The sequence below is a fragment of the Lissotriton helveticus genome, chromosome 9 (genome assembly GCF_964261635.1).
Source record: "Lissotriton helveticus chromosome 9, aLisHel1.1, whole genome shotgun sequence".
Taxonomy (NCBI): domain Eukaryota; kingdom Metazoa; phylum Chordata; class Amphibia; order Caudata; family Salamandridae; genus Lissotriton; species Lissotriton helveticus.
The window spans coordinates 736,921,593-736,938,226 of record NC_136070.1 but is presented as its reverse complement, the minus strand read 5'-3'; the positions used below and the strand labels follow the sequence as shown (position 1 = coordinate 736,938,226).

The window sequence follows — 16,634 nt, the reverse complement described above, 5'->3', positions numbered from 1 at the left end:
CTGGCGGCCATCTTTGGGCTACATTGGGCTACATTGGGCTTCATTGGGCTACATTGGGCTACATTTGGGCTCCAACATATATATAGGCCAATGTAGCCCAATATATATTTTTCAAAGTTAATTTTCGTAAAAACCACTGGAGCATATATCTTGAGACATAGCAAAGGCACATCGGGCTACCAGTCCCTACAATTTTGCCAAGTTTCGTGGAAATCCATTCAGCCGTTCGAGCTAAAAGTGAGTCCAACCGCCCTATGGAAATGAAGGAAATGAATGGGTAATTTGTAATTAGCAAATAGCTAATCGCAAACTAGGAATGGTAAAGAATCGCTATTTATTCCTTAAAGTTCGCTATTTAGGAAATGCAAAAAACTTTGATGATACATATGGCGGTTCATCTCTAACAAGATAAGAAGCATAGGGATACATTTATGATGACTGGCGCATCACCAGGGATGTGTTAGTCATTCTGTGCCGCTGTTCCGTCACCTATGGTGTGCTGCATTTACAATGCGGCGCATCATGGGGCAAAAACAGCACAGATGCGTGATGTATCTGTGCCGTAAAGGTGGCGCATTGCTGGAGTTGTATCGCAAGTGTGATGAAGCTCCAGCAAGGGTCGGGGGTGCCCCTGTCGCAGGGTTTCTGTTCTCACACAGAACTGTGGACAGAGGATTGGAACCTCGGTGAATTAGGGTGTCCCAAAACTCACGTTAGTAATCAAAAACTCCTTAGCAAGCTAGGTACAGTGTCACATTGGATATAACAAACTCTCAATGTTTAGACAATCCAGAATATGAACTTATAGTACCTCAGGATACGTGGAACTCATGAACAGTCGGTCGTTATATATTTCTTAGAAACCAGAACATGGAGTTAAGAAGAACACATGTGTATTTGAAATGTTTATTTACTAATGCCGTCTTCTCAGGCGTAGTATCTTAGATAATAGAAGTACACATATTATCAGTAGCAAAATTACCAGCATAGTTACTAGTACATAAAAAGCGAATGGTGACAGTATGTTAACATGCTGTAAATGAATAAGAGTTAGCAACACTTATAAGCAGCCGCGGGCCGTGGAGGGAGTTACGGTGGGGCAGGGAGGCGGGGAGGGGGAGGGGCAAGGTAGAGAGGGCTCCACCCTGCTTCTCCCCCTCCCCGCCTCCCTGCCTCACCGTAACTCCCTCCACGGCCCGCGGCTGCTTATATCTCACCCTCCCTAATACACATATTATATTATTTGCTAAGAAGGTCTCTTTGTGTTGGTTTAGGGCGTGCCCATACTTTAGTGTCTTAGATTTGAAGGAATCACATCAGCATACACCAGCTCTCTCTTCATGTGAACCGCATCAACTGTTGTGTATGTGTGTTCGGCAAAGCAATATAAAACTCGCCTCATGCCCAGAATTGGCAGAAGTTGCACTTATGTTATGAGTATGAAGTCGTGGAGATCAGACCTCATAACAATTCTGTATCGTGTTGTTCTTGAAACTTTAGCACTCGCTGTACAGATATAGTTTAACAAGCAAAGCAGATAGTAGAGCAATAACATATTATTCTCATGTAAACCACGATGAACTACTAGGTGGAAAGCTAAAGCAACAACTAAGTGTCGTGTGCAGAAGTTGCAAAAAAGGAAAAATGGCGTTTAAACCGGTAATGAGCCCATGCTAACTTAACACGGTGTAAAGATATCCAGGACCTAGATGACACCTCCCCATGATCCGGAAACGAACTGAATAAGATAATAGAAGTGCCATCTCATGAGAGCAGATTGCAAGTTTATATGTGGACGGTCCGCAAGGTAAAGCATTAAAAACTAGGAAAATTTAATGCTAAAGAAAAATAAAACAGCCAAGTATTTTATCGAGTCTTAAGCCAATAGGCAAGGTAAATAATAAAAACTTGACAAATAAGTCAATGAATTGTCAATGAAATGCTAGTACTCAGCATATCAAACATGAAAAAGGTCTATGACATAACTGTGTATGCAAAATAAGCTGCAACAGCCTCCAATAGGAAGTCACCGTCTTCATCCGAAAACAGTTCAGCCATCCAATTTAAAAGCGGAAAAGAACATACGTGCTCTCCCAGCACCGGATCCTCTATCACCATCAGAGGACAGCTCGGTGGGTTTTCAAGAAAGCTCTGTTCCAAGAAAGACTGTGCTGCCGCCAGTAAATTCCAGGGACCAAGTAGTCCATGCATCAATGCCACAGCCATAATCCTTTCGCCAGGACAAACCAACTCGTGAGTAATGATAGGAGTCATCAGCTGATTAAAGTCGACGTCAGGAGAAACCGGTCCACAGAGACACAAATCAATGGCCCAATCGAAATCACAGGTCAGGCAGTGAAATACAGGCTGGACACAGGTGAAGTAGGAGAATCGAAAAGATAATCCATATGCCGTGCTTAATATCGCCAACGGCATTGTGCCATAATATTCTAGCATGCGATTGCGGAACAGTGTCAGCAGCTGCAGGGTGGGAGGTTGCATAGGAGGGACATCCATATTTAAAAATGTAAAAAAGCACAAGAGCGTCCGCTGGTAATGCAAGTAAAAATGCCAATCCACGAACCGGAGTGGAGAAAATGGAATGAAAGGAAGCAGGGATGACTCCAAAGATTTTCTCAAATGAAGTCACGAGACCACTGGTAACAACTTTAAAAAAGTGCGCCAGGGTCTTTGTGGAGGATGCGTTAAAGATAGTCGGAACCATCTTGCTGAAATTGAAAGGCAAATCTGAATTAAAAGTATTCCTTTTATCGTAACAGTAAGTGAACGGGTTATTTGCTGCAGAAATGTTCTATTTCCTCCCACACATGAACATAGGGAGTTTTCAATCTGGCCACAAATACCAACCTTGGGACAGATTTCAACGGCATGGCAAGAATAAGAGCTCTTTTGTCTCAGAGAGAGGTGGCCTTGAGTTCGGCCCGTGAAACTTTCGTGCTTCACATAGCGAACACCCGTACAGAGGTGCAGACCCTTTTCAATTAACTCAGAACAATCTTCATTATTGAGCATCAAATAACTACCATTTTCCAACAACTTGAACGTGGGGATGATAGCAGGAACTGGCGTGCCTTGCAACACGCAAGCCATATTTGGTCGGTGTTTGTTGCATGAACCGTGTAACTGTATGTGCCTACACATTAGTGAATGATCTGGCGTCTCAGTGCATTCCTCTCCATTCAGATAAACTTCTTGATCATCTTTGAAACATCTGTATGTGTATGGAAGCGACCAGACCTCATGAAGAAAAGCACTACCTAAAGGTTCATAACGACCTATTGGTATATATTTCATACAATTTGAAAACTTATATAAAGCAAAAGGCAGCGTTATTAAACCGTGGATAAGGCACGTTGCCAAAAAACCCGCAATCCTCTGCTGATGATGTCACTGAGCATGTCATGAATGATGTAATATGTGACATCATCAGCAGTGGATTACGGGTAATAGTATCTCTAGTTTACTCCCCTATAGCTGTCTTTCTTTTAACATAAGTGTCTGTTTCCTTCCCTTATACTTACTGTTTTTGGTTTGCTTCTAGTTCGCGTACCGGCGAGCGAACTGGGAAGCGAACTAAGAGAAATAGAGGTTGGCACAGTTCCAAATATTGTACCAATTTTTTAATAACGGGGAGGTAGTTCTGAAAAGAACTTTTTTTTTTTATTGTTTTTGTTGTTTTATATTTTTTTTATTATTTTTCGGAACATTTTTTTACTTTTTTTGAATTTTTCTGAAGTTTTATATTTTTTTGGGTTTTTCTTGGAGGGGGCAATGAAAACGATTCATTGTAAAGGGCTCAACAGGAGCAACAAAACAAAAAAAGAAGTATTTATTATTTTGGGCGTTTCGTACAAACTTGCATATGATAGTCAATAGCTCTGTTGATCAGAGTGATGCTTTTTTCTCCGTAGGAAATGAATCCATCGCAAAATACGCAGGTGTGTTTTACTTCACCAAATTTCATTTGTATATTTGGCACCATCTCCCTGCCCTCTGGTCCCGTTACTTCCGGTACAACAGATCTTCTGGCCATAATAGGGAGATTATCTAGGTCGTTCCGAAACTGTGCAGCACTGTAGTTGTTAGGATGCCACCTAGTCATATGGCGATGCATTGTGTAGTTTCCGAAACTGTATTTTTTCTCGGTTCCTCTGGACAGTCTATCTTGACATATAAGGCAAGTTACGTATCTTGCATTTACTTTTTTCTGACCTTTGGGAATTTTAAAAAATTGCCAAATGAAGTTTTCTTTCCGGTGAGACGTCCTGGGCTGCTCAGGCAAAAACTGCCTCTCTTCGTGCTCGTCGTCCTGTTCCTCTTCTTCTTCTTCTTGTTGAATTATAACTTGAGCAGGTGGTCCACTCTTCCTTGGATGTGGTGGAGGTGGTGGGGAAGCACCAGCTGAAGCTACTAAAGAAGCCATTGCTCAGTGATCACAAAGGGTCTTTCTCTCACAATGATGAAAGTCAGAGTGAGGAAAGAAGGAGGGATTTTCATCATTTGGGAAAAACAAGAGTTCTCAACCAATCAAAAGTGTTCATTTTAGATTATATGACCTAGTCTTACATCATTAGGAAACCAAAAGTGAAATGAACCAATGAAAAGTGTTATTACCAAGTCACATGACTTGCTGTGTTTACGTTAAGCGCTTTGCAGGGCCTCCCGGTTTGCTTCCAGAAACCTGCGCTTTGCGACTCGCTTCGCGTACCAGTTCGCTAACGTAGCACGTCATATGACGTATCACGCGACAACGTGAAACGTCATGCGGACGGGAGGCGTCACGATGTTGTTTTCTAACGCGGCACTTGCGGTAAAGAAACGTTTACCGGCTCGCGGTCTATTTCGCGGCATCAAGGTCAGCTAACGGGAAGCTTCCCGATTCGCGAAGCGGGAACGAAGAAAAAAAAATATTAAAAAAAAAAATTATTCATAAACATATAAAATATATTTTTGGATATAAAGAAGAATACATTTTACAGCTACAGATATTAGCTGTTAAAAAACCAATGAAATTCACAGAAAAAACCATAGGTTATAGACCATATATAGTTAGGAATTAGCATTTACAAAACCTTGAAAATTCACTGAAAAAACCACAGGTTATAGACCATATATAGTTAGGAATTAGCATTTAGAAAACCTTATTTTACTCACACAAAACCATTGAAATTCCATATATAGTTAGTTGCACTAACTATATATCGTGCACCCGCAATCCACTGCTGATGATGTCACATATTACATCATTCATGACATGGTCAGTGACATCACTGATGACATCACTGATGACATCTCAAATGACATCACTGATGACATCACTGATGACATCTCATTTGACATCAATGACCACATCACTGATGATATCATTCATGTGACAATACAATGCATCTCCTCACATTTTAATATAACCTCTGTTTCACCCAGTGTTAAAAAGAGAGTATAATTTTTGAAACCATTGACACACCAATACTAGTTACTACATACGCACTCACTGATTGCTACGTCTACACACACCTTCACTCATTCACCCATACAATCATTCATACATACAATCACTCATCTTTACAACACTATCATATGCACTCATACACCTATACAGACACTCACAGTCTGCCACTCATCCATGGAGTTACTCACACACCTAGTCAGTCCTGTAAAGAATCAATGACACTTCCATTTTCTTGTCTATACAGTTAAACATAGAGCACCTTACATTTTCAAACATATACTAACACATACTTACCTTCTTATACAATCATTGATACAAGTACAGATTGATCTGCACAGAGTCACACACCTCCCAGCTAGCCACACACACACTCAGTCTCCCATACAAATACTTGGGCAATCAATCAATAACCCATATAGTTACTCATATAGCTACTGATCAACACATGCAGCAGTTTACAGAACAACAGACATAATGATGCACAAATTAAGACAGTTTAGTCACTAACCCATGCAGTCAGTGAGACACATTTAATCACTCACTCATACAGTCAGTCATGCACCTACTAAATCCTTCGTCCAGACACTTACACATCCACTCATTCTTCAATATGTAAGACATATTTAAACTTTATAGAAACAAAAAATCACTGGATGTTGTTATCAGTGATGTCATCAGTGATGTCATTTGAGATGTCATCAGTGATGTCATCAGTGATGTCACTGACCATGTCATGAATGATGTAATATGTGACATCATCAGCAGTGGATTGCGGGTGCACGATATATAGTTAGTGCAACTAACTATATATGGAATTTCAATGGTTTTGTGTGAGTAAAATAAGGTTTTCTAAATGCTAATTCCTAACTATATATGGTCTATAACCTGTGGTTTTTTCAGTGAATTTTCAAGGTTTTGTAAATGCTAATTCCTAACTATATATGGTCTATAACCTATGGTTTTTTCTGTGAATATATATATATATATACATATACATATATATATATATATATATATATATATATACATATATATATATATATATATATATATATATATATATATATATATATATATATATATATATATATATAATTATTAAAAGGAGAAATGCAGGTTCTATTGTGTATTTGGTAAGTTGGGTAAAAACTTGCATCACACTGAACCCATCATGAAGGGATTAGTTGGGTAAATTAAATTATTTAGCCCTGATTGCTGGATCACTACAAAGATTTGAATCCTTTTTGAAAACTAGAGCACAGTGTGTGAAGATTTCTTAATTTTTCTGATTTTAAAGATATGCATGTGGGATCCCCCAGAGATCTGCTCTCAATCCAACTTATATTAATATATATGTCCCTCCATTGGCAGATCCAAATGCTTCTTTGGGGTTTCAATTTTATGGGCATGCCCACAACACTTATTTTTGTATTTGTTTATTTGAAAGGTTTTATATAGTGCTGTCTAGACCCGGAGGTATCAGAGCGCCTTACATGAGTATCAGAACATAGTTGCAGGTTACATCGTTACAAAGGTTACACAGTTATTAGAGCATAGCTACATAGTTACATGTTAGGTCGAGACAAACAATAAGGACATATGCGTAAGGGGAGAGGGCGTAGGAGCAGGGGAAGCAAACAGCGAATGAAGGAGGGAAAGAGGAGGGGGAAGGTGAGAGACACAGCATGAAAGAAGAGGGGGAGGGTGACGTGGGCACAAACCGGTAGACGAGTAATAGCTGCGTCCAAAGTCCAGTAAGCTGTGATCCCAGGGGGAAGTGGTATCATTCTCCCAACTCTGTTGTGAGAGGCTCCCTTTAAGCAGTGGACTCTATCAGAGGGGTCTCTGAGACTCCAAGGCCTACCTACTGGATCCTTCCCCAAAAAGGGGAGAGGGAGTTTTTTGGCAAGGGGCGCCTCAGACCATTATTCGCATGGAAGGCAATCTTAAACAACTTCAAGATCAATTTAAATGTTACATGATAGAGGTGGCTTGGTGGATGAATGTAAACTCCCTGCCGTTAAACTTGGATAATACAGAGGTGCTGATATTTGGTACCCCTCAGATTGGTCCCCCTTGTAGTGGCCAAAGACGCTAGGGGGTGCCCTAAACCGAATAGTGCCCGCAATTTGGGTGTTCTGTTTGATAATCAACTCTCATTTGAACACCACATTGACACGTTAATGACCACCTGTTTCCCAAAACTGAAAGAATTAATTAACAATCTGCCAATTATTTCTCAATACTCTAGGCAGCTGTTTATACAAACCTTAATTCTCAGTAAGTTAGACTATTGTAATGCACTAAATGCTGGTCTCCCTGCTCATCTTTTGCAAAGACTGTAGTTGATTCAGACTGAGGCTACCAGACTGGAATTTGGCATTAGGAAATTTGATATTGTTTCGACTTGCCTTCAAGACACTGTTAAATTGTCTCTCTGTCAAAAAGAGATGCTGATTTATGGATTGCTGCATGTGTCACTGAGCCATTTACCCAACATCTCAAGATAATTACATTTCTGACATGTTCAAAAACTGCACCCCTTCAAGACTGCTTCACTCAGCCACCACCTGTCTGATCACAGCACCTAAACATTGAAGGACAAGATTGTGAGGATGTAATTGCAGAGGAATAAAACAAACATCCTATTGAGCTCCGTTTGGAAATTAATATTTGAAAATGTCATATTGCTTTGAGAACCCATCTCTTTACTTAATATTTTATTTAGAATTCTAGTAGATTTTTCTTTTCCTTATTTTATGCATTAGGTTTGCAAAGTGAGTTATCCTTGTAAGCACCAGAGCACCCTTGGGTAATCGTGAGCTGTACAAAACTAATAATAGTAATAATGTCAGTCCTCCTGAGATGAGCGGCTACCACTGCAAGTGACTTTGTGAACAGCCTGGGTGCTGTGATGACCCAGACGGACAGCACTTTTAACTGCAAATGCTGACCACTTACCACAAAACGGAGGTACAGGTGATGTGCAAAGTGGGTCAGGATGAAAAGGTAGGCGTCCGTTTCTTAGGTCATGGGCGATCATGAAGTCACCTTGTGTTACTACAGAGAGGACATCCCGGAATGTCACCACGTGGAAGTGCTCTGACAGGATATGCTTGCTCAGGAGCCCGAGGTAGAGATATAGACCTATCTTTCTTCGGGATAAGAAAGTAGAGGGAGTGCACTCCTTTATCAATGTGGTATGGCGGCACAGGCTCTATAACCCCTTTTTAAATCAGTGCCTCTATTTACTCTTGGATGAGGCACTTGTGTTCTGAAGAGAGCGTGCGTTTGCATGGTGGGATGTTTGACGGGGCTGTGGTGAGCTTCATGCAGCTGCGCTTGGCGTACGATGTCGAGGACCCACTGATCTGAAGGTCCTCACCCAACAGGTGTAGTGTCGTCAGGGAGAAGTGTGAGCAAGTCAGCGTTTGGTGGGCGGCTGCTTTAGCAACACCGCCCTTTACACTACCCCTGGACACCTACCCCCCCCCCAAATTGTGTCGAGAAGGGGTTTGGTGGCTCTACTGCAACTGAAAGAGTGTGTAAAGGTTTCAGGGAAGGAGAACTTGGAGTTTTAACGGTAGTGGGACCGCATAAGGAACTATGTGGAGCTGGTGTCTGGACCTCTGGCCTTGGCTGTGTCCAGTTCATCTTTATTTTCTCGAGCATCTGGTCAACCTTTGATCCGAAGAGGTGCTCCCCATCGAAGGGTAGGTTGAGCAGGTGCTGTTCTGGCTTGCAGCCAGAGTATGCACAACTTGGTTCAGTGCGCAGCATTGTCCGCGGCGTCTAGGACACACAATGGTAGTGTTGGATTAAATTGTCCCCTCTGTGACAAGGTTGTGAACTCATTTTTGGCACTGCTCTGGGAGGTACTGGAGGAGCTCTTCCACTTGATTCCAGTGGGCCCTATTGTATGTACCTGGAGAGCAGGCCCACCGAATTGGTGATACACCAATTGGTGGCTGACTGGGCCACTACACATTTACCGTCTGCGTCAGTATTCCTTCTATTGTTGTCCTAGGGTCAAGAATCACTGGTACCCGGGGGGTGTGGCCTATCTCATGGGCGAGTAAGACGCACAGAAAGAGAGCATTTAATACAGACAAAATCCAGCAGTAACCGCACCATCAAGGGCCGCAGGAGTTTTCCCTGAGAGGTTGAAACCCCCGTGGAAACCCTGAAAACTACCTGAAGATGGAAACCGAGATTCGTAGATCGGACAAACGGCCGGCTGATGGCGAATCAAAATGGCGGACCACCGAGTGTGCGGATCTCCAGACTATCATTATAAGCAACGAAGAGATTGGGCTCATACCCAGTGACACTCACACACGATCACCACCCGGAGGTAGGCCTAGGAGAGGAGGTAGGGTGGCGTCCTTTCCCGTGGATTGACTAGCGGCCTGCGAGTCGGCCTGGGGGAGGAGCGCGGATACAGATGCAGAGTGTCAGCAGCCACTGAGAAGCCCGGCCGGCAATGAGGATGATTGCCCAAGTTCACAGGTCCAGATATGGTAGGCGGGGTGCCTGCTGGGTCCCTGAGAGGCGCAAGGGGGTAGAGGAGCCCCCCGACGAGGACCGCTGAGCAGAGCTTGGAGCGGGAGGACCAGGGGAGGAGGTGCGGTGTCCCTCTCGCTGCGATCTGCCGAGACCCAGGAGGGCGTCCAGCAGGATATACCTGAGTGCGCGCAGCCTAGAGATGCAGGGGGATCCCTGTTACTTCCATGCAGAACCCCCCCAGCAAAAGCAGAGGCAGGGGGGGCCCAGAGAAGGCCAGCAACTGGCCTACTGCCTGTGTGACGGTGGAAACGATATACCCAAAAGGGTGCCAGAAGACGGACCGTGAGGTGTCGACACTGGGAGATAGAACCAATGGCCGGCAACAAAGCGAGGGGCAAATCCTTTCCGGCGTAGACCAGGCACCGAGGAAGAGGAGACATAGCCCTGGGATAGAAGGAGCTGGTGGGGTGGCTGAGACAGGGCCTGGAGAGACTACGGGTGCCGGAAGGGACAAGGCTGACACCGCAGAGCCATGAAAGACTACTGTAAGACCCAGCACATCAGGAGGATTGCATAATACACCAGGGGCGAAGAAGACAGTCAAAGCCTTGACCCTGATATAAGCATGTAAAGCTCCACTCTTTAAGGCTACGTCGCCTGCTCAAAAGAGCCCGGAAAGGGGCCCACGCCTCCCTTGACATATCTGCAGACTGTGGCAGAGAGAAGCCCCGGTGTTGGAGAGGGCCCCCCACGCCTGGTCCAAAGGTTCAGACAGGTTGGAGCCCAAGAACCCTTGCCTGGAGGGGTAGTGGACAGGATGACGGAAAAAGACAAAGAGCCAAAACCTCCACAACAGGGGAAAATGAACAGATACACCAAACCAATCCCAGCACAAGCAGAATTGACGGAAACTGCGCAGCCTCCATCTGACACAGTGCTGCTCCTCCAAGCAATACAGAATTCTAGAGAAGCCCTGGAAGGCAAGATGGGGCAGGTCTGCTCTGAAATATCAATGCTCCGTCAAGACCTCCACAAAGTATCCAAGAGAGTAACCGAGGCAGAGACTCATGTCTCAGAAGTGGAAGATGCCGTAAGAGACCTCCAGAAAGGGATGAAAGACATGCATAGTGACGCCGCGGACATGCTATGGCGAATTGATGATGCCAAAAACTGGGCCCGAAGAAATAATCTCCACATTGTGGGATTTCCAGAGGGGGCAGTGGGAACCAACACATCAACGTTTCTGGCAACTTGGCTGAAAGGTATTACCTCGGCAGAACATTTCTCTCCATGTTTCATCATAGAACGCGCACACAGCGCCCTGAGCGCAAACCCCCCTGGAGCAGCGCCAAGACCAATTATTGCGAAACTACTGAACTTTATGGACAGAGATATAATACTCTGCAAAATGTGTCCCAAAGGAGAGGTCCGCTATGAAAATTCAAAGATAATGACTTTACCAGACTACAGCCGAGAAGTAAAGAGAGGCAACGTTGAACATTTGATTCAGTCAAGATTAAGCTCAGGGCCCTCCAAATTTATTACAAGCATTTTCTTTGTCTGGCCAAACTAAAGGTAATCTACCAGGGGAAATCCTACTTCTTTCAATCCCCAGACGAAGCATGGGCCTGGGTGGAAGAAAGGTCAACGCTCCAGCCCGCAGGAGGGCTAAAGTCAGTCAAACCCATGAATCCGAACATGGAGAAAAGACAGGTTACTCCGCGCAGAACGCCAATAGCCGGTCAAGGCAACTGGGCGAGGGAACTCCCTATGCCAAGACCCACCAAGCCCAGGAAGGAGGCGAGCGATCCCAGTCAGGAACTCGGGGGCAAATCCTCAGACCCACATTCAGTCTCGGAAGACACTGGGATTTCCTCAGGGCCAGAGTTAATGCACCCACTAGTGGCGGAAATCCAGGCATTAGAGAAAAGTCGGGAGAACGAGAGGCCAATGGAGAGAAGTATATCTCCAGACCCTGACCCGAGTGAGCCAGGAACTGGCACTTGAACACCATCGGGAAGGTAACTATGTACATCACAAAGCCCCTAGAAGGCATTAAGAGATACGAAAACAAGACTATTTTTTTAGACTGAGTCCAAAGTTGTTAGAGTTGAGGACTTGATGTATAAAGTTGGGTTGGGGGGACGGCAGACCGACCTGCCTTCCCTGGCTAAAAGTCACTTCTTTTGCTAAGGGGACAGACTGCCGAGGGGGCGTGGGGGGATAGATGGGAGACAACACAGTTTGGGTTCAGTCGTTTATATTAAAGTTCATTTGTCGCATGGGTCATCGGAACAAGGGACTCCTGCAGAACATTGGATGCGGAGGAAAGTTGCTCCTCCCCCTTGGGACCGAGGATCATACATACACAAAATGGCCCACCATCCAGATCTAACGGTACTGACATGGAACCTCAACAGGTTGGGGGACAAATTTAAACAGGGACTGGTGACACCGTTCATTAGAAGACTCCACCCTGGATATTGTAATGCTCCAGGAGACACATCTCAAAGGCACACAATCTGGATTTATAGGTCGAGGGGCCTATACAGTGCTAGTACGCAGTATTTACTTCCGGGCGAGAGGGGTGGCCATCTTGAGTAGGAAAAGAATTCCCTTTCAAGCCACACGCCTCTGGCAGGACCCTATGGGCAGATACGTGGGGGTGACAGGGCAATGGAGAAGAACAGAGGTAACTCTGATATGTGTTTACGCTCCGCCCAGACTCCAAGCTCCTACCATGGATAAGGTTGGGGATGTTCTGCTTGAAACGCTCTCAAATCTACAAATAGTAGGGGGGATTTTAATGATGTAATGGACCCGGTAATGGATCGCACTGAAGGAAGGGATAAATCCACAAAAACCACCCCTTTGCAGCGGTTCGTCAGTACAATGGGGCTGGTAGATGCATGGCGGGGGAAGCACCCACAGACCAAACAATTCTCTCATCACTCAGGGGCACACGACACGTACTCTAGGCTGGACTATATATTTGTTCCTGGGGATGAATTGAACGAGATAAGCAATGCAGAATACACTGCAAGGCGTCTCTGATCACTCTCCGCGAATAGGCTTGATGGGTCGAGGCAGTGACCAGAGATGGAGACTTAACCCATGGGACCTGTAGAACAGTAGAGTGGCAAATGGTATCTGGACAGACACAGAAATATATTTTCAGGAAAATATACATTTGGTTACCTCCGGGGTGACGGTGTGGGAGGTGCACAAGGCGGTGGTACGGGACAGAGCACAAAGCTGCATCGGCTGGGGAAAAAAAGAGAGAAGTAGGTGCCTAGAAGATATGGAACATAAGATACTAGACCTGGACAAGCAGATATCCCCCAAAAAAAGACCCTGCATTGACCAGTAATCTGATCGCTCTGAGGCACAAATATAAAGAGTTAGCCATTGACAATGCCACAAAACAACACCTGGCTACACTACATCGCCTTTATGAAGTGGGAGATAAGGCAGGGAAGCTCTTAGCCTGGATAAGCAAAAAAGAGTTACAAGCCAGATGGGTGAGGGAAATCATTCACTCCACAGATGAAGGGGTGGTGAGAGTGTTTGATGCATATTACAGAGACCTTTATCGGGCCCGTAACCTTAAATCACATGGGGAGAGGATGTAGCCTTAGGGCTAGAGCGGTCGACTTTGAAGCTGGGGAACTGGGTTTGAATCTAGGCAATGACGCTCAACATCCTGTGATTCTGGGCAAATCACTTAATCTCCCTGTGCCTAACAAAAATGAATGTGCCCTCATGTAACGAAACTGGCGCTCATGTAAAGCGCCCTGATACCTGATGTCTCGGGTCTAGTTTGCGCTAAATAAAACTCTAAAATAAAATAAATTAATAAAATAAAAATAATAGAGATAAGTGAATACCTAGCAGCAATTCCTTCTCCAATACTGGGAGGGGGAGAATCCAAAGAACTAGAAGCAGATCTGTGCCTGACTGAAATTCAAGAGGTGGTGACGAAACGGCGCCCGGGGAAGACTCCCCAGCACCAATGGGTTGCCGGATGAATTTTATAAGCACTATATCGACCTCTTAGGCCCCCACTTACTTCTGAATTTTTACCCACGCATATGAGGAAGGTATCCTACCCCCATTTCTAAGACTGGCAACCATTGTGGTCATACACAAGGAGGTCAAACCTCGCAATTAGTGTGGCTCGTACAGGCCCATCTTGCTACTAAACACAGAAGCGAAGGTATTAGCTACCATCCTGGCAACTCGCCCCCTTAGGTTCATCATGACTCTGGTTCACGATGCCCTCTCTTGCCACTTCTCTTCGTATTAACCCACAAGTTCCTTGCCTGCAAAGTTCAAGAGCACCCTGCTATCAGAGGATTCCAAAGGGCTCCCACAGATGATAGGGAGGAAAGGGTTTCCCTCTACGCTGATGATGTCTTACTATATATCACTAACACTATCATGACGATACTGGCCCTGTTTGACATCATAGTAGACTATGGCAGACAGTCTGGTTATAAAATAAATTGGAACAAGTCCACGCTATATTGTCCGAATGACATCCGAATACACTGGCCTCTACCCGGCGAACTGAGGGTTGTACAGGAGGGCTTCCAATATCTGGAGATATTCATGACCCCACATCGCAAGACAAATAGGGAAAGAAACCTCAGAAAGGTTCTGCGCAATTTCAAACTAAACGCGGAATGATGGAGGGACCTTCCTCTCTCCCTGCTTGGACGAGCGGCCATTTTTAAAACGATGACTTTACCCCGGCTGCTATATGCCCTCCAAAATACATACCATCCACTCCTCTGGGGCACCGTCACAGGGCTAGACAGCGAACTTAGGTCTTTATTGTGGCAAGGTGGTCACCCCAGAATAGCGCTCAAAACACTGTAGCAAAATCCCTATAATGGAGGGATTGCGCTACCAGACGAAGAGGCCTATTATTGGGCATCCCACTTGGCACCCATAAATGGATTCATAAGGCCAGGGACCACCCTACATACCGCCTAGAAAGGGAAAAAAGGGCACAACATACACACCTACATCACTTATATGGAGGGAAGGGGGTTCCCACTTACTGCCTGCGACACAGGTCACTTTGGCTGCGTGGACGAGAGGGACCAGAACCATGGGATGGACGGACGAGTCACAGGGACCACTCCTCTCTGGGAAGGGAGTTGGTATACAGAGTTACGAAAACTAAAAGGGCTTGGCAAAGCGGTCAAAAGATACTTTTTCCATACAATATGGGCATGTCCTGAGTTACAGATAATTGAGATATTAGGGACAGTCCTGCGTGTGACATTGCCAGTTGAGATTTGTGGTGCTTGGAATCCCAAGTGAGGTGGACATCACCAGGGCCCAATTGAACTTCGCCTCTCCGGGTCTAGTGGTTGCCAAGAGAGATATAGGCAGAAGATGGGGGTGCTGAAAGCCCCATGGTCCAGGAATGGATGAGAGGAATGAACCTATATATGGCAGCTGAACATACCACGTACCTCAGTAGGGGATGCCCCAGGAAATTCTGCAACATATGGGGTCCATGGAGGCGGCACTTTGAGCTCGATTTGGGGGAAGACACACAACAATCCACATTGCAAATATTTCATGAGACATCTGCGTCTAGATCTGAGGGGAGACTCCCATAAAGGTGAGACAGCGGTTTTCTAGACTCAAAAGGGACATGTAGTCGCTATGCAAGGGCACTGGTGTTGAAGCAAACCAGCATTAAGTTAAAAGAAAGTGGGTGTTGACTATGTTGACGATGGCAAAGGTTTGATATGACCAATCATCAGAATTATATTGTGTATTGTATGTATTCTGTAACTTTCTAAAACAGAAAATAGACTACCAAGGTGTGTGAGGTGAGCTGACCTCTGATGTAAGAAGGATCTAAATGGGAAACTTTATACTCCTTGTTCACCCTAGGAGCGACCACCCTGACTTTGACCGGCTCCTTAAATGTTTCAGGGGAGGTCTCCAGCATGCCCTTAAGCATAAGTACAAATTGGAAGGAGTGTTGTGTGGAGGAGAGCGTCTACACTAGGAAATTCTCGTCCTCGTTGACCTTATCCATGTCCACTTTGTGGAATGCAGTGGCTCTATTAATGTCTTGTGGTACAACATGGTGTCGTCTGGAGGGGGCAGCTTAGCAGGACTGAGGTCTGGATCAGTGTCCCCAAGTGAATCAATATCATAATCATCCCAATGTCCTGATGCTCGGGGTTAAAAGGAGCCTCATAAGGATCTGAGGGATAGGAAGACCTCCCCCACCGACAAATGATGAATGTGAGGAACCCCCATGTGAGTCTGGGGAGCTGTGACTCTGAGAAGGAGGAGCGGATGGAGGAGAGGATGGAAGTGGTGATGGAGGGGGTGGAGGAGAAGGTGAAAGACAGGACTAAGAGGGAGCGGACTATTGTCCTAATCCTCAAGCTTCCTGGCCTTAGATGGTGGCTCAAGCTCCAAGATTAGAGCCTCCTAAATTGGTAGATTCTTCTAGTGAGGAACAGAGTCCAAAACATTACATTGGGAGAAGACTGTGTGAGATCCTGTTAGTCTGCGGCTAGATTAGGAGCTGCTTCCGCCTGGCATTGAGTTCCTGTTGCAGGCACTGCAACATCAGCTGTTCCTGGTTGTCGGGGACCATGAAGGACAGAGCTTTGGGCAT

At 45.1% G+C, this 16,634-nt stretch overlaps 1 protein-coding gene across 5 annotated transcripts in view; it reads right to left on the bottom strand.

Annotated features, from left to right (window-relative positions):
* Window positions 1-16,634, bottom strand: part of LOC144782951 (uncharacterized) — a 250,662-nt gene that overhangs the window by 140,441 nt on the left and 93,587 nt on the right. The gene's annotated exons all lie outside the window — the stretch shown is intronic.